Genomic DNA, 18,822 nt, shown 5'->3' with positions numbered 1-18,822 from the left:
ACCCAAGCGGTTAAGGGTTATACATTACGTCCTAACTTTATTGTTGGCCTTAACTTAGCGCAGGTCTTGGCCTAATTGCCAGGGGTCATGTCAAAGCTATATTTCTTAACGTTTAATAAATGGCTGTCCTAGAGAGTTAGACTGTGATTTTCCATTTGCATTGTTTAAATGTGCTCATAACTGAAAGTTTCTCATGAGAACTGACTGCTAGAAGATGCTGTTCTTGCTAATGTAACATTTTGCTTGTAATGTGTGTGAGACTGACTTTCTCAGGAGGAGAACAATGGAGATACTGACTGGAGTAGAAGCTGCAGAAATATTGTTACCTGACAAGCCGGATGATGAGGACATTGCAGGACAACCAGTCAGCGACATGTGAACAGAGTACTAGTATAATTCATAGATTTGAAGTTTTAGTTTTATTGGACAAAGTGTGAACATGCGATTAATTGACCAATAGGGAGTTGGGAAATAGTTTTACTTGTTTTGATTTAACGACACTGCATGGAGAGAAGACAGATTCAATGCCCATTCTCTTGCTGGCCGAAAGGTCAATAATTTCTAGTGTGCGTCTTGACAAGAGACATGCTTAACTTTAATGCTTAAAGACTTTGCATTTTATGAACTTTGATGCTGGATCCTGATTCCTTGCTGATGTCCTGAGGACGAAGACTGACTCTGCTTGCTGATCCACAATGAGGATAGGTATTATGAATTAGACTGTTGATTATTATGCATATTTGCTTTTCCTTTCTAGGTGCCAACTGCACTGTTTTGATAGAGCCACAGTTAGATGTTTTTCCAAATTGGTGTTACTAAAATGTTTTGTATGAAGCCCAACATAATGATGCTAATCAGGTGTTAGTTAAGGATCCTCACTAATGAAATTATGCTAACAGGGAATAATGCTTGATGAATTTCTCTGCTGAACACGAATGTATGTAATCACTCTGACACAGTTGACGTCGTTATTACTTTGTACCATAACCTTAGAATGTGTCAGAGTTCAAGCTTTGATTAGATTACATTTCATCCGCCGCTTTTGACAGCCAGTATTGTTTCTGTATGTGTTTCATTTGATATTGAGATTAATCTACATGACCTTAGCATTGTTAATATAGGGAATTAAATATTCTAACTTTTACTAAAAGGTGTGGTTATTCATGACTGAAAGGTCATGGTGTGTGACAATTACTGACTCTGTTGATTATTACTGTTATTGATTATTGCTGATGATTGATATTGTGTATTGGTTATTGATTGTTGATTTGCTTTTACTGGAGACATGATAAGAACATCTTAATTGCGAGTCAAAAGGTTCATCGACCTATTTGCGTCCCCTTGTACGTTTACTTATTAAGGCAGATGCGCTAACAGATATGGTAGCAGAGGTAATGGTTAGTCTCCTTAAGAGCTTATCATAGATGTCTGGTACAGGATAACAGGTGCTAACAGTGTTGGTAAAGAGAGGTGAAGGTTTGTCTCCTTAAGAGCCCATGATAGATGTCCAGAGATAGTAACTGAGGTGAAGGTTCATTATTATTGAGATTTGGATTTTATTGTTCTATGATGCTACTTGGAGAAACAATGTTCCCTTAAGCCCAGAAATGACTTTTCCAGAATCCTGGATCTTTCTTATGGTTGTTTGAGGATGTTCTCGGCATTCTTGTGACAGTGTGAATGAAGTAGGTTGCGCTTGCACAGCTTATGCAAATTGCAGGTGAATTGTGAGGTTTGTGATTGTTTAGGGAGTTTGTGTACTCCAAATGAAGTTGTAGTTGGAGTGTGCATACTCCGTAGTGTGAGAGTAGGGAAGCCGTCGAACTTCATATGTGTGTGGCGCTTTGTGCTCAAAAATTGTCCATGTGGTTGTTGATGTACGGATCGTGCGTGGTCTAAGACTCCGGAGTATATTGAAAAGTGTATGAGACACTTGGTTTTATGTTGTAATCTCTCTGGTTTAGTAGGTTGATTGGGTGTGGTCTACAAGTCAGAGTGTGAGTCAAAGTGAGTGAAAGAAAATTTCGACTGAGATTTGGCGAGTCCTATGTGCATCAAGACAGACCCATTGATCAGTTGAGAGTAAAATTTGTGGGTCGGATATTGCTTGCGAATCTGGGAGACTGAGAAAGAAGGAGTAGCTGTAAGTGCGGGAAGAGCTGTCAGTGAAAAATCCGTAAGGTTTCTGAAGCGACTGTGTTACCTTTCCTATAGTGTACCAGCAGATTTGTTTTTTTGGTTTTTGATTTGTGCTAGCAATTTTTGCATTAGTTTGTGTGAATCAGAGTTTGGGAGGACAAGCCGCAAGACTTTGTCAGCTGCAGTATGTGTGAGCGTGACGTCAGTGGAGCCGTGCTAGGATGGGTTGTTTAGTGAGAAGTGTCGTGCACGGACTGGCAGCCGTCCGTTAGAGTCAATTGGTTGAGAAAGTAGGTGAAAGGAATCTTGGGATTAAAAGTCACTTCCTGATTTGATTTTGAATAGCAAAAAGGTCAAAAAGATACATTTTTTCAAAGCTTTAAAGAGTGCTTAAAGGGGAGATATGTATATTACAACGAGTATAGGCGAGGCTACACCACCAGAAAATATACCAGCTTACATTGTAATGGAAGAGAAGGGTGTTGCACCTTGTCTTTGGCTAAAGCAGTGGTGCAAATTCCCAGAGAAGGATGTCAATTTAGCATTTCCTACAAATAGGACGTTCCATTTGAGGGTTTTGGAGCATTTAAGGATGGTGCTATATGAATCGAAGCCCATTCCGAGACCAGCGAAGCTTGAGGCATTAGCGATTTGGGAGCAAGTAGCCAGACAGCAACAGAAATTCGAGAGGCGGATGAGAAAGGCAGAACAGTCTTTAGCAGGGGCTAAGTGGGAGAGTGATCAGAGAGTATGGAGGATGGAGACTTTGCATGGAATTAAGTTGTTTCCGGCAATTATGCAGGACAATGAGAAGGAAGGAAGGAAAGCTACTAGGAAGACAAACAGAAGTCCGTCAGAGAGTAGGGAGGCTAGAAGGTTCTCAACAGCGGAGGTGGAATCGGATGATGATGAGTTTATTACACAGTTATTGAGAAATCGCCCACCACCATACACAGTACATGAGAGTGGTCTGAGCACCAGTACTGATCCGACAGCCCCGACACAGGTTAATGTGACAATGATTCCGATGTAGGGCAATGCTATCCTGACACAGAATGCGATGCACAGTGGTCTTAACGTGCCTACTACTCCTGTAGTGCAAAATCAGGTGCATCCGCCACAGGTTCAGAGAATTTATCCTGATGTGCCCATTATGGAAAAGACTTCAAACGTAATGGTGCCTACGGAACAGGTTTACCAGAGACCGATGTTGGTTCAGACTGAACCAACTCCACTTTTACTGTCTCAAGTGCGGCCGCCGGTAATGGCAAGATTCACTCCAGTAACAGGGACACAGTCAGATATGACTCCGATGATGAATCAGAATATGGAAGTTACTCTCCCACTGAGCGTAAGTGCCAGACCAACCCCAGATGCTATATCGCTACCTATTACTGTTGGTCCAGCCGTACCCTTATTTGCACAGAAAAAAACAACTGTAGGTGAAGAGGGAGCAATGTCCCAGAGTATAATGAGGGGAGGAGATAATGAAAATGCTCGAGTAGGCTCTCCTGTGGGACAGACTTTTGATGGATCAAGATCATTGTTAGACCTTAGTCCATTTGTAGCACTTCCTTCCAATTACTATGGCAGGGTCAAAGTTAGCCATAGTTTGAAATTGTTGACACCGCATACCCCGAATGCAGTTGCACAGCAGGTGCTACCAGTCCAAGCAAATAACATTTTGCTGCAAGGATTGTCAGCTCAGCAGTTGACTGAATGGTTAGACAAGCTGAATACCCCGCAGAGTGTTCCTAAAGGAGCGGAGTGTCTGAATTATGCTAGGCTAAGCATGGAAGTGGGTGAACTCATTGAGGGAACTACAGGTGTGAACAGATTAGAATCCTACACAGAGGCATAGTTGAGGTACTTGTGCCTGAAGATTACAAGGGAAGTGAGCAATGTGCATCAGAAATTAACATACTTGGCAGAGAAGTACGGCATAGAAATAGAGAAAACAAAGCATTTGAAAAGGAGTTACAGATTAGATTTTGAGGCTAAAGATTTTGAACATATGAGATCTGCCTGAATGAAGGCACACCTTTAGGAATTGCTTCAAAGTGCTGAGACCCGGGGAGCATTAGACAAATGGGAAGGCAGATGGGTAAAGAAAAGAGACAAGAGAAAAAGGGATTCTGAGGAGCTGACTACAAATGTGCAGCAGGATAAAGATCCAGTGAAAATTTTACCAATGAGAGAGATTTCAGGAGGAAATTTTGTTCATTTCCATTGGAGCAGAAGTGACATGTTATCGTTTACAAATGATTATCCAAGACTGAGAGAGAAGCCAATCGAGTGGTATCAGCAGACAGACAGGTTTGTGAAACTTGCGAAGTGCCTGTGGGAGGACTTGAACACATTACTAGAGATAGTGGTTCCAGCTGATCTGTGGATTGAGTGTAAAAGGAATGAAGATTGGCCAACAAGCGAACCAGAGAGAGACAAAAATACAGGTGCACCATCTCCTGAGGTAATACAATATTACTATAAGGTGATTGAATTCTTGAAAACGAGCATCTCACCCAAGAATATTGATTGGCAGAGGACTGACAGGATAGCTCAGGAAGGAGAGGAGACAATACATGCATATTATTATGAGAGATTGTTGCAGGCGTTCAAGCATTACCGTGGTACAGAGACAATTGAGGCAAGAGACATGATTCATTTTGTGTTCAGATTTGTGGAAGGGTTGAGACCTGAAATTGGCAAAATGATTAAGAGTCATTTGATTTGCTGGCAAACAAAGCCAATTGATGAGGTGTTACAGTATGCAAAATACTGTAGTGATGAGATTGAGTTGAAGCAGAAACAGTTGAAAGAGAAGGCAATGGTGATGCAGATTGAAGCAGCTCAAACAGGAAGGCAAGGGAATTTTCTGCAGCAGTTACCGCAGGAGCAGCAGATAAACATGATATTTCAGCCCCAGTATTCACTAATTGAAGGGTAGACATATAGGTGACTTATAAGTTACTTAAGTGCAGTTAATATGAGATGTGCACTATTTCCCGCAGGCTGCAGTAGCAGTCCTGAAGAAGGGTTTGTCTGAGCTCCTTATGGGTGGCAAAAAAAAAGCTGCAGCCCACAAGGATCTCCTGTGACCCCAATGCCCTGGGTACATAGGTGCCATATACTAGGGACTTACAAGGGTTGGGGTGTAGTGTGCCAGTTGGAAGTGGAATATGAAGTCACTAAACTATAGTGACTCATTTGGAAGTAGAGAGAGAATAAGCACTGGAATTCCGGTTAGCAGAACTTCAGTGACACAGTTAATCACTACTGACAACACACACATTAGCCCACAAACTATGAGCACTGGGGTCCTGACCAGCAGGATCCCAGTGAGCCAGGCAAAACATACTGACAAACAGGTAGAAATTGGGGATAACATGCCAAGAAAGATGGTACTTTCCTACACCGGGGGCATCAGCAAATAAGTGACATTAATTGCTCCCTTGCCTTCGTGCAGATTTCAGAAAACACACCTACAACAGGCCCTGGTTCAGGCTTGTTGCTGAGACTGAGCTCAAACTGAGCCCTGCAGTTCACCACAAGCTGGACTAGGACATCTTTTGCAATCAACATCCCTCCAATTCTGTTGTATCCCCTATTCCTGGTGTATTTAATTGGCCAGTCCATCCTGTCTACAGGTATCAGGGATAGCTCCACATTTAGATATAAGACCAACAGATTGGGGGCTCTGATCGCACAATTCTGAATCTGAAAATGTAAAAACCTTCCTAGACCAAAACCTGGACAGTGCAACAAAATCAATTGTGAAACCACTACCTCTCCCTGTAATGTTACTTCCTGTAGGATTTTGCTCGCCACTAAGTCTACTCCAAGGATAAGATCATAGGTCATAAGAAGCCTGTTCAGTTTGTATCCACATGGGCTGTGGACCAAATGCGAAATATTGGAACAATCATTAACCACTAAACCATAAACATGGTCATCATTGATTGGACAAAGTCTAAGATTAAAATTTCCACCCCAACATATTTTATAATCCTCTTTCAAACTTGATGGGAACACACCTACAGTGCAAGCTAGTGATCCAATTAAGTCAACATTGCTACTACTAAAGGTATTATGTAAAAAATTAATGAGAACTACTACAGGTGCCTCAGACAATGAACAGCAGATTATTTGAAAATAAGGGGAGTCCACAAAAGTCTTTGCCACCAAGTATCTAATCCATAAGAAACCGAGGTGCTAAAAGAAAGGGGGGCAGCGTCAGTAGGCCAGCTCATTGCACAGTGCATGACCTGTACTAGGCACAATGCAGTCTCATTTCTTTAACTCAAATGTAACTTACCCTTCCTAAAGTAAAGGTGCTTTAAGGGGAGCCACTGAAAACATGATCCAGATGCCCAATCGTTAATATGTTTCAACAATTTGAAAAAAAAAAGTCATTCTTAAATATGTGGAAGCGTTTCACCTTAGTCCATCAGATTATATCACAGCTTTGAGCGACATTTGTTCAAAATTACAGTTTCTAAACATGAATTTAGAGACATTCCTTCCCCCACCATGACAACAGTGTTGCTAGTGAACTAAGAGGCAAGTCAGTTGTCATGTACGTCCTAGATTTGGCTAGATTCCTATAATACTTGAAGTAGCATTGTAGTCTAATAAATCAATCTGCAAACACTCTGACATACAATATAGCCTCTGTTGAGGAGTGCTATTGACTTACAGGAAACACAGATAATAGGTCCTTTATTATGGCGAGGGAGTGCCCAGAAGGATCTTCTTCTCTCCTAGATTTAAACAGGACATTAAGAACGATAACCCAATTGCTTCTCTCTGTCCCTTAGCCAAGTAAAAGTTTGAACCAACTTACTGTCTTTGGCGGGAGAAACAACCAGGCTGTGAACCATGCAGTTCTCATCACCTACCTCGAGATCAGGTGCATCAATCCAGCCATTGTGTCAGGAATACATTATACTTAGATTTGGGTTACTGGAATACCTTTTGCTGAAGGAAGCACACACATAAGACACCCACATATTATTTTGATAGGCTTTATTAACAAATTAAAGTCTGTTTTTTTATATTATTATAGTATATACGTAAGGGTAATATGAGCAGTTACAGATCGAAACAGATAAAAATATTGAAGTAAGGAAATTGAAGACAGTACATGCAAACATGATGACAATTGGCAACCTGTTAATATTACACATGGCAATCTTTGAATCATATAAATAACTGAATCTCTTTTTCTGCAGCCTTGGAAAATTCCTACATTAGCACTGAGATCTTGTCAACAATCTGAACTTTCAAAGTGGCCTGCAGAACCCATACATGCTGAGTAGTTGGTGTTTTTACAGCCTGCTCAGAGAAGCAAAGCCAATGTTGCTGTTCATTTGAGAAACAGATATTAGTGCCAGGAGGTACCCGAAGGCAAACTATTGTATTATTGATGCTCCATCTGGAATGCCTGAAGCTTCACTCTTCTAAAGAGGATCTTGATTTGACTATAAATACTATTTCTTAGCATTATTGTGACAAAAAATGAGCCTCATGATTTATGGTTTAAGGTGTAAATAGAAACATATGAACTCCATTGCACACTTGTCTACGACAACTGCATTTCTCTCTAAATATTATGATGTATGAATATATCACATATCAACTTACTGATATCTTATCAATCTTTAAGATATATTATTATTCAGTGAGTAAATGTAAATGAAAATATAAACAAAATCATGCATTGTAACATATACATACATGATCATAAGAACATGAATAAATATATGCCTTAAGGTGGCTCAGAAGCAGGAATAAGGCATGGCACATGACATGCTGGGAGCTAGTATAGTTTAATGCCCCCTTCAAAGGAAATTTGCTTTGCACTTGTAAGAAGCTTGCCCTTTATGTGGTATGTGAATACCATGTTAGGGGCCCAGGGGTTCCCCAGAGAGTGAATATGGCTTGCTGTGCAATCCCAAAGTGCTCTATTTAGGGGTAGTGTGGTCAAGCAGGCTTAGGCTCAACACAGAGGAGTGGAAGACATCTACAAATATACACAATAGTCAATAAATGAGACACATGACTCAAGAAGGAGATCCACACCAATTTATGAAGATAGCAAGCATCTTTATATAAATTTAGGCATCATAGAAAAATCGTTCATGTAAGTATGTCTTTAAATAGGAATTCTTTTCACTTTAAAAAGTGGACGCAGTGCAATTTCTGAGTTCTTTAATGTTATCCTTTGGCAGGAAAAACAAGTTAGTATAGCGACCTACAAGACCAATTTCCTGGGGTTAAGGTGAGTAGTGGTCAAGGTCCAAGGCAGCACCCACAGTACACCCTCAGAGGCATGGGGGCGGCCAGGTGCAGAGTGCAAAACAGCATTGGGTGTCCAATGCGTTCCTATGTAGATCGGTCACTGTGAAAAGAGGCTGCAGGCTAGAACTAGGCATCCGGTTTGGGTGAGCCACCAAGTGGGCTCAGTCCTTGTGATACTCAGGGATGTAGGTACACCAGTGGTCCTCCTCTCCTCAGTCTGGGGCATTCGGGTGCAGAGAGTTCTTGGACTGTCAGGTGTCCGTCACTGGAGGTGGTCGCGGTGGAGGGGGTCTACAGAACAGGCTGCAGGCATGGACTGGGAAATCACTCCGGTGTACCAACAAGTGGGCTCAAGTCTCACGAGCCTGGAGGATCCAAAGACACCAGTGGTCCTCTTCTCCTTGGTCTGAGGCATTCAGGTGCAGAGGACCGTTGAGGTTGTGGTCACCAAGGTGGTTGACGGAGGCCTGCACAAAGAGGCTGCAGGCATTGGTGTAAGGGTCACAGTGGGGAACCCACTGTGAACTTTCTTTCTGGAGAAGTTGGGAACAGAGTTGGCACCATTGGCACACTTCAGCACGGGCCTTGGGGTCACTATGCCCCCTATATGAGCACTTCCTGTGGAAAGCCGGCAAAACCTTGTCCCAGAATTCCTACATACGATATCAAGAAGATGGCTACTTCTGAAAAATCGTGTCTACCTTGCAGTAGTCCATCTTGTGGATGGTACTAGCCTGGGGATGACACACCATTCTGACTAGCTAATTATCCCTCCTGTCCAGGTGCCAAATGGGGTCAGGACGGGGGTGGCTTCCTCTCCTGTGAGGGGAGCCAGATTGGCATTTCAAAGGTGGCAGCCCTCTGAGGCTTCCCACCTTTAAAAGGCTAATCAGCAGGTCATCCTGTGGGAGGGGGTGTTACACCCTCTTCCCGGACAGGCTTTTGTTCTAGACCTCCTGAGAGCAGAGGGTTCTGACCCTAGGGGTCCAGAATGGTTTCTCTGGTGGCCGGCTGGCAGAAACTGGTCAGCAAGAACACCAGAGGTTGGTTAGGTTCCCTAAGTAAGCCATTGTGAATATGGCTACTTCTGAATAATCGTGTCCACCTCACAGTAGAGGTGTCACTCCCTAGGGGTTCAGAACGATGTCTTGGGTGGCAGGATGGCAGAATCCTGTCGCGAGCACACCAGTGGTTGGTTAGGTTTCAGGGGGCACCTCTAAGGTGTCCTCTGGTTGCATGTATTGGTAAATCCAACACTGGCATCAGTATGGGATCCCCAATACAAGATGTTTGATACTCGTATTAACCAGTGCCCAGCACATGCATTTAAGATGGCTTCCCTGGTCACTTATTATGGCTGAGAATCAAAAAAGTTTAGATCCTAGCAGCCATCACCTTTGCTGAAGCAGGTGTCTTAACTAGAAATAATGAATTAATGTTTATGTGTTTTGAATAATGAATTTTGTAGAAAATGAATAACATAGAGAAAAATAATGCACGCTTTTGAAAATGTGACCTCAGAAAATGGCCACCAGTGTTCACGAAATGTACTAAGTGATGATTAATACTTATGAAATATTAAAATGTTTTAGATTAATGTAGTAATATGTCATGGTTATACGACGGAACACCGACTTCCGAAACAACTAGTGCCTTAACAACAAGGTCGGAACACCCACCTCGTTGTTACTACTAATGCCTTTACCACGAATGCCTTAACAACGATATTTCGTTGTAAAGGCATTCCTGATAAAAGCATGAGTAATAGGCACCATTGATCCTACATCTCTCACCCCAACCCCCCAACCCAACCCCACCCCAAAACCTAAAACCCCCCAGACCCCCCACCCCTCCCCAAAACCAAAAACGCTCCATCCCCCCAACCCCGCCCCAAAACCTAAAACCCCCTGACCCCCCACCCCCTCCCCAAAACCAAAACGCCCCAACCCCACCCCAAAACCTAAAACCCCCTGACCCCCACCCCCTCCCCAAAACCAAAAATGCCCCACCGCCCCCACTCCGCCCCAAAACCTAAAACCCCCTGACCACCCACCTCCTCCCCAAAACCAAAAACGCCCCACCCCACAACCCCGCCCCAAAATCTAAAACCCCCTGACCCCCACCCCCTCCCCAAAACCTATAACGCCCCACCCCCCCAACCCCACCACAAAACCTAAAACCCTCTGACTCCCCACCCCTCCCCAAAACCTAAAACACCCCACCCCAAAACCGCCTGACCCCCCACCCCGCCCCAAAACCAAAACGCCCCACCCCCAACCCCACCCCAAAACCTAAAACCCCCTGACCCCCACCCCCTCCCCAAAACCAAAAATGCCCCACCCCCCCAACTCCACCCCAAAACCTAAAACCCCCTGACCCCCTCCCCAAAACCTAAAACACCCCACCCCCCAACCCCACCCCAAAACCTAAAACACCCTGACCCCCCCTACCCCCTCCCCAAAACCTAAAACTCCCCACTTACCTTAGTCGTCCCCTCGTCACCTGCTTCGTCCTCCTTAGCCGACTCCCTTCTTTGTACCTTAACCACGTATGTTCGTTGTTCAGAACATACGTAGTTAAGGAACGAAATAACATAGTCGTGGTTAAAAAAAGCGTTGTTGCGCTTTCGTTAACCACAACTTCGTCATTAAAACTTCAGCGTAAAGGATGTTTCCCATATGTCATATTTAGGGTTATGAAGTATGCTCCAGTTTATTAATTATAGGCCTTAATTTAGCGAGTGTCTTGGCCTAGTTTTGCCAGGCCTCATGCAGAAGCTGTATTTCTTAGCGTTTAATAAAATGCTGACAGATTGAACTAAACTGTGAAATGTCCCTTGTCTTGTTAAAAGTGCTTAACAGAAGCTTTCTGTGAGAACCAACGGACAGGAGACAATATTCCTAGTAATGTATCAAAATGTGTGTAATGTGTGTGAGATGTACTTTCCCAGGACGCAAACAAAGAAGACACTGACTCGAGATAAAGATGCAACAAATTTGTTATCTGACGAGCCGGATGATGAGGACATCGTAAAGTGGACCAATCAACTTCGTGTGAAGAGTGAAATATTAGAATTCATAGATTTGGCATAGAAATATTATTGGATAGTGTATAAACGTATGATTGACTGACCAAAAGGGAATTAGGGGATAGTTTAGGTGATTTTGATATAACAATGTGACAGAGGGAAAAGACTTAAGACTTTATTCAGATTTACTGCGATATTGAGAGAAGAAGAGACTTTAGAAGAGATTCAAGATTTTTTCATTGGGCTCATACTCTCTGACTGAGAGCCTGATGCTTTGCTGATCGATTGATGACCTGAGGATGAAGACTGATTCTGCTTGCTGACCCATTCCGTGGATAGGTAGATATGATAATGTGACTGAATTGCATTTTTATGCCTTTTCTTTCTAGGTACCAACTTCGCTGTCTTAATAGTTTCCTTAGCTAGATGTTTTTCTAAATTTGTGTTCTAAATTGTTTTGCATGAAGCCCAACATGCTGATGCTAATCTGGATTAGGTGAGGGTATTCACATAATGACTGATAAATTACATGGGCTAATGTTTGACAAGCTATCTTGCTGAATTCTATGTATCACATATCTCTATTGCAGCTGACTGTTTTTGAGTTGCACCGTTGCCTTAGAATGTGTTGTGATTCAAGCTTTGATTAGACTGCGTTTCTTCCGTCTCTTTAGTCAACCAGGATTGTTCTTATATGTGTTTCATTTGATTTTGAGATTAATCTACATGACTTTAGCATTGTTTATATAAGGGAAATAAAAGTACTAAACCTTTACTAAAGGCGTGGTTATTCGTGGCTGAAAAGTCATGGTGCGTGATATTTACTGACTCCATTGATTATTGATTTTGACTGATGATTATTGATTATTGCTTATTGCTTATTGTTTATGTATTGGAGCTATGGTGAGAACATCTTAAATGAGTCAAAAGGTTAATCGACCTGTTTGCGTCCCCATGTAAGTTTACTTATTAAGATCAGACGCATTACCATATATGGTAGCAGACTGATGGTTAGTCTCTTTAGGAGCTTGCCATAGGTGTCCCGAGCAGAGTGATAGGTGATTACGGTTATGATAGTAGTTTGAAGTTGGTTCTTTTGAAGATTCAGTATTTTTGAGATTTGGATAGTGTTTTCAAAATGATAATTGGAGAGAAAATTATGTTCCCCTAAGCCTAGAAATGACTTTCACAGATCCTGGATCCTGCTAGTGGTGTTGGGTATGTGCGCTTGCACAGCTTATGAAAATCGCAGGTGAATTGTGAAGCATGTGAGGATTTTAGGGAGTTTGCGTACTCCAAATTAAGTTTTAGTAGGAGTGTGCGTACTCCGCAGTATGCGAGTAGGGAAGTCGCTGGGATAGGTTGGTTAGTGAGAAGGGTTGCGCACGGATTGACAGCCGTCTGTGAGAGGCAATTGGTGGAGAACGTGAGTGAAAGGAATCTTGGATTAAAAGTCATTTCCTGATTCAATTTGAATAAACAAAAGTAGAAAAGATGAAGTTTTTAAAGGCAATGAAAAGTGCCCCAAGGGGAGATATGTATATTAGAGTGAGTGTAGGAGAGCCTACCCTGCCAGAGAATACACCTGCTTACATTGTAATGGAGAGGTGAGGTGTTGCCCCATGTCTTTGGTTAAAGCAGTGATACAAGTTGAGAGAGAAAAACAGGAGTTTAACGTTCCCTGAAAATGGGACATTTAATTTTAGGATTTTGGAGCAATTGCGGATGGTGCTATATGAATCAAAGCCCCTTCTGAGACCATCACAGTCTGAGGCATTAGCAGTTTGGGAGCTGGTAGCTAGATAGCAACGACAAATGAAATTCGAGAGGAGAATAAGAAGGGTAGAAAAGACTTTAGCGGAGGCTAAATGGGATTGGGAGCAGAAAAGGTGGTGATCAGAGACTTTGCAGGGAGTTAAGTTGTTTCCAACGATTACGCAGGAGGCATGAGACGGAAGGAAAGAAAGCGACTAGAAAAACGAATAGAAGTTCGTCTGAGAGTAAGGAAGCAAGAAGGTCTTCTGTAGTGGAGGAGAAATCAGATGCTGAAGATCTTGTTACACAGATACTGAGAGACCAACCAACACCGTATATGGTGCATGAAAGTGGTCTGAGTACTAGTATTGATCCAACAGCCCCGACACAGGCAGCAGGGACAGTGAGTCCGGTACAGGTTAATGCCAACCTGACACAGAGTGTGGTGCAAAGTAGTCTTAATGTGTTGACTACTCCTTTAGTGGAGACACAGATGCAGCCGCCACAGATACAGAGAATTTATCCTGATGTGCCTATTCTAGAGACAACTGCGAATTTAGTGGTGCCTACGGAATAGGTGGTTCCGAGACCAATGCTGGTCCAGACTGAGCCGACTCTGATCTTGTTGCCCCAAGTGCAGCCACAGGTAATGCCGAGATTTAGGCCATTGACAGGGACACAATCAGACTTGACTCCGATAATGAATCAGAGTATGGAAGTTACTCTCCCACAGAGAACAGGTGCCAGAGCAGCCCCGGATGCAATATCGCTACCGATTACTGTTGGTCCAACAGTAGCAATATTTGCGCAAAAGAAACAATTTATTAATGAACAGGGAGCAATGACTCAGAGTCTAATGAGGAGGGCACCAAGTGAACAAGTTCAGGTAGTGTCTTCCGTGGGTCAGACTTTTGATGGATCAAGATCATTGTTAGATCTTAGTCCACTTGTTGCACTACCAGATTCTGTGACTGGACCAAATGCAGGTCAGAGCTTGAAATTATGGACACCGCAGACTCCAAATGCAGAGTAACATTTTGTTACAGGGACTGACAGCTCAGCAGCTGACTGAATGGTTACACAGGCTGAATACCCCCACAGAATGCTTCTAAGGATGAGAACAATTAAATTGTGTCAGAGTAAGCATGGACACAGGTGAACTAGTTGAGAGTACAATGGGGGTGCATAGATTAGAATCTTACACAGAAGTAGAGTTGAGATACTTATCCCCAAGGATTACAAGAGGTGTGGGCAAAGTACATCAAAGATTGGCAGATTTGGCAGTGACGCATGGCATAGAAATTGAGAAAATGAAGCATTTGAAGAGAAGTTACAGATTAGATTTTGAGACAAAGGATTTTGAAAACATGAGGTCTGCCGGAATGAAGGTGCATCTTAAAGAATTCCTGCAGAGTGCTCAGGTTTGGGCAGCATTTGATAAGTGGGAAGGCAGATGGGTAAAGAAAAGAGATAAGAGGCAAAGAGATTCTCTAGAAGTGACTGAGAGTGTACAACAGGACAAAGATCCGGTGAAGATTTTACCAATGAGGGAGATTCCAGGGGGAAATTTTGTTCACGTTCCCTGGAGTAGGGATGACATTCTATCATTTACGAATGATTATCCAGAATTGAGGGAGAAGCCAGTAGAGTGGTATCAGCAGACAGACAGGTTTGTGAAACTTGCAAAGTGTTTGTGGGAGGACTTGAACACATTACTGGAGATAGTGGTTGCAGCTGACTTATGGGTAGAGTGTAAGAGGATTGTAGATTGGCCAACAAGTGAACCGGAGAGAGATAAGAATACAGGTGCACCGTCTCCTGAGGTAATGAAATATTACTATAAGGTGACTGAGTTTCTGAAAACAAGGATTTCGCCCAAGAATATTGATTGGCAGAGAATTGACAGGACAGTGCAGGAAGCAAAGGAGTTGATACACGCGTACTATGAGAGATTGTTGAAGGCGTTCACGGAGTATAGTGGCAAAGAAGCAATTGAGCCGCAAGACATGCTGCATTTTGTGTTTCAGATTTGTAGAAGGACTGAGACCTGAAATAGGGCAGATGATTAAGATTAATTTGATTTGCTGGCAAGCTAAGCCGATTGATGAGGTGTTGCAGTATGTGAAATATTGTAGTGATGAGATCGAGTTGAAGCAGAAAAAGTTGAAAGAGAAGGCGATGGTGATGCAGATTAAGGCAGCTCAAACAGGAGTGCAAGGACATTTTGTGCAGCAGATGCCGCAGGGAAAAATGTTTCAGCCTCAGATGAGAGTTAGGGGTCGTGGAGGCAATATGAATTGTGGTCCAGATCTGAATACTGTAGCGGTTCAGAATGATGTGCAGGGGATGAAGAAGCTATTGCTGTGTCACATTTGCAGAGCCATGGGACATTGGAAGCTGGAGTGTCCGATGATGGTGCAGGAGGGTGTTGTTCAGCAAGGTAATGACATCAGTACATTTCAAAATGTGAGAGGACCAAGATTAAGGGGTATCAATGCGAATTTTCTGAAGAATGTGAATCAAGTGCAGAATTTTCGGCCCATGCAACAGGTGCAAATGCCCCGTGCACAAGTGTCACAGTTGCAGCTGATGCAGCAGCAGGTTCCCATGGTACCTAGACAGCAAATGCAGATACCTGAAGCCCTGATGGAACAGCAAAAGATGATGGTTTTTCTACAGGTCAGAGACAAGAAAGAAGTAGTAACCCAGTGCACCAATTCTCGTTACACAGTGAGAATGAAATAAATGGTGAATGGATGAGTGACAGTTCAGATGAGGAGCCATGTGTGCTTGCGGCCTCTTTAGAAGTAGATCATAGAGGAACCTATGAGGGGAAAAGTTATGGGTCACAGAGTTTCATTCTTGGTGGACACAGGAGCTACACGCTGTACAGTGAGAAGTGCAGAAGTTCCTAATTTGCCCCTTACAGGTTGTAGGGGTAGCAAATCAGTATTTGACAAATCCGATTACAGATCCAGTGCTAGTTGAGATTGGCAATTTCCAGAGACTGCATACATTTGTAGTCTGGGATTCGAGTCCAGTATTCCTACGGGGAAGGGACTTGCTGTGTAAGACAAAGGCCCCTATTACAACCCTGGCGGTCAGTCATAAAGCGGCGGTAATACCGCCAACAGGCCGGCGGTAACAAAAATGGAATTATGACCACAGCAGACACCACTCAGACATACAGCCACTTTAACACACCGACTGCCACGGCGGTAGCAACAAGAACCACGGCGGTAACCGCCAACAGCCAGGCAGAAGCCAATGTAAGCCAATGTGCTGGCAGTGGTGGAGGGAGGCTCCAGCCCATCCCCTGCAGCCTCGGATGGCTGCCCACTGGGGCTGCTGCTGCTGGCAGTGGTGCTGGTAGCAGTGCTGGTAGTTGTGGGGGGAGGCTCCAGCCCATCCCCTGCAGCCTTGGATGGCTGCCCACTGGGGCTGCTGCTGCTGGCGGTGGTGCTGGTGGCGGTTCTGGCAGTGGTGGGTGGAAGCTCCAGCGCATCCCCTGCAGCCTCGGATGACTGCCCACTGGGGCTGCTGCTGGTGCTGGCAGTGGTGGGGGGAGGATCCAGCCCATCCCCTGCAACCTCGGACGGCTGCCCACTGGGGCTGCTGCTGCTGGCGGCGGTGCTGGCAGTGGTGGGGGGAGGCTCCAGCCTATCCCCTGCAGCCTCGGACGGCTGAACCGCCATGGTTGGTGGTGGGGGCTCCGAATGAGTCCCAGGACCAGGCCTCCTGTCCTTCCTGCCTGCTGGTGCAGGCCCCTTGCCCTTCCTGTCAGCAGCCAGGGATTGCCCCTCGCCCTTCACACCTGCAGCTGGTGGTTCCTCCGTGCCCTGCCTATTCGCAGCTGGTGGTGCCTCCTTGCCCTTCCTTGATGCACCTGGTGCAGGCACCCTGTCAGTGTTGCTGCCTGGTGCCTGGGATCCTCTCCCACCTTCAGTTGCTGTCGACACTACTGTGCCCCTGGTCTGGGTGGCTGAGGTGCTTGCCTGGGTTTTCTTCACCCTGGCGTGACGTGGAGGACTGGGGAGAGGGGGGGTATGGAAGAGGTCAGTGGTGGAGAGGAAAAGCCTCTTAGGGACATTGGGGTGGGAAGAGGGTGAAGGTTTGGGAGTGGAGGAAGAGGAAGTGGTTGTAAGAGGTGTCTGTCTGCTGTGTTTGGGTGCTGGTGCATGGGCTGGATGCTGTTGTGAGGTGGATGGCTTGGGTACCTTGGGAGGAGGGGGCACAGACATAGTGGGAGAGGACACAGGGGATGTTGTGCATGGAAGTGGGGTGGTGACTGCCAGTGAGGGGCGTGTTGTGATAGGCGTGATGGTGGTAGGGGATGAGGACGTAGTGCATGCAGGTGTGAATGTAGACGATACTGGGAGGGAGGTGGACGGCGAGGAGGAGGGGGACACAGTGGAGGCAGTGGATGTTGGTATGTCTGCATCTGGATGGTGTTTGTGTGAGTGCCTGTGTGATGATGTGTGGTGCTTGTGTTTGCCTGAACCACTCCTGTGTGTTGTCCTGGGTGCATGCTGGTCTGTCTGTGTGCTTAGGATAGGTTGGGGTTGAAGGGAATGGGATTGGGCAGAGGAGGTTGGAGAGGGGAGGCTAGAAACAAGGACAATGGCTGCCATCAGGGAGAAGGTCACAGCCTGGATTGATCTCTGTTGGGCCGCCATGCCAAAGTGAATGCCCTCCAGGAATGCATTTGTTTGTTGCAAATGGGCTGCCTGCCCCTGGATGGCATTCACAATGGTTGACTGCCCAACAGAGATGGATTGCAGGAGGTCAATAGCCTCCTCACTCAGGGCAGCAGGGCTAACTGGGGCAGGGCCTGAGGTGCCTGGGGCGAAGGAGATGCCCACCCTCCTGGGTGAGCGGGCACGGGAAACACACTGAGGGGCTGCTGGGAGGGCAGTGCTGGTACAGGGGGTGGCGGCTGTACCTGTAGTTCGGAGGGCACAGAGGTGTCCGCCACCACCAGGGAGCTTCCATCAGAGGAGGTATCACTGTCAGAACTGTCCTCTCCAGTCCCGGCGTGGTGCTCCCGTCGCCGTTCGTCCCACTGGTGCCCTCACTGTCGGTGGATTCGGCCTCCTGGGCCCTGTGCGATGCAGCTTTCCCCGTGCCGGTGCCTCTGCTCCTCCTCCAGATGATGCTAATGCACATAAGGACAGGGTGACAAAACAAAAAGGGAGAGGAAGAGACAAAGGATACCCTTGGTCAATGGCGGCAGCAACACCACCATTGGCGTACACAACACACTCACACGCAGGGAACGGCCTTACATACTAGGCAATGCACTACCAGTCACAATGCTAGTAACTAGCCCATGGACAGGGATACCTAACACCAATTGCAGCATACCTGAGACCCACAGACCCCTGCCCAGTAGTAGAGGCTTACTAGCTTGTTTGGAGGAGGTTGACATCAGACCCTGCCCAACATGGGCCCTACCCTGCACTGGCCGGCCTAGCCTAGGGGCACCCACAGGCCCACATCCCCCACCCAGATGCCACCCCACCACGTGCAAGTAGTATATTGGGCCACTGTACTCACCCCCTTGTGGCTGCTGTGATGCCCCCAAGCACCCATCCAGCTCT

Source organism: Pleurodeles waltl, chromosome 2_1 (assembly GCF_031143425.1).
Source record: "Pleurodeles waltl isolate 20211129_DDA chromosome 2_1, aPleWal1.hap1.20221129, whole genome shotgun sequence".
Taxonomy (NCBI): Eukaryota; Metazoa; Chordata; class Amphibia; order Caudata; family Salamandridae; genus Pleurodeles; species Pleurodeles waltl.
The sequence above is the reverse complement of the archived record's forward strand: the minus strand, read 5'-3'. Positions refer to the sequence as shown.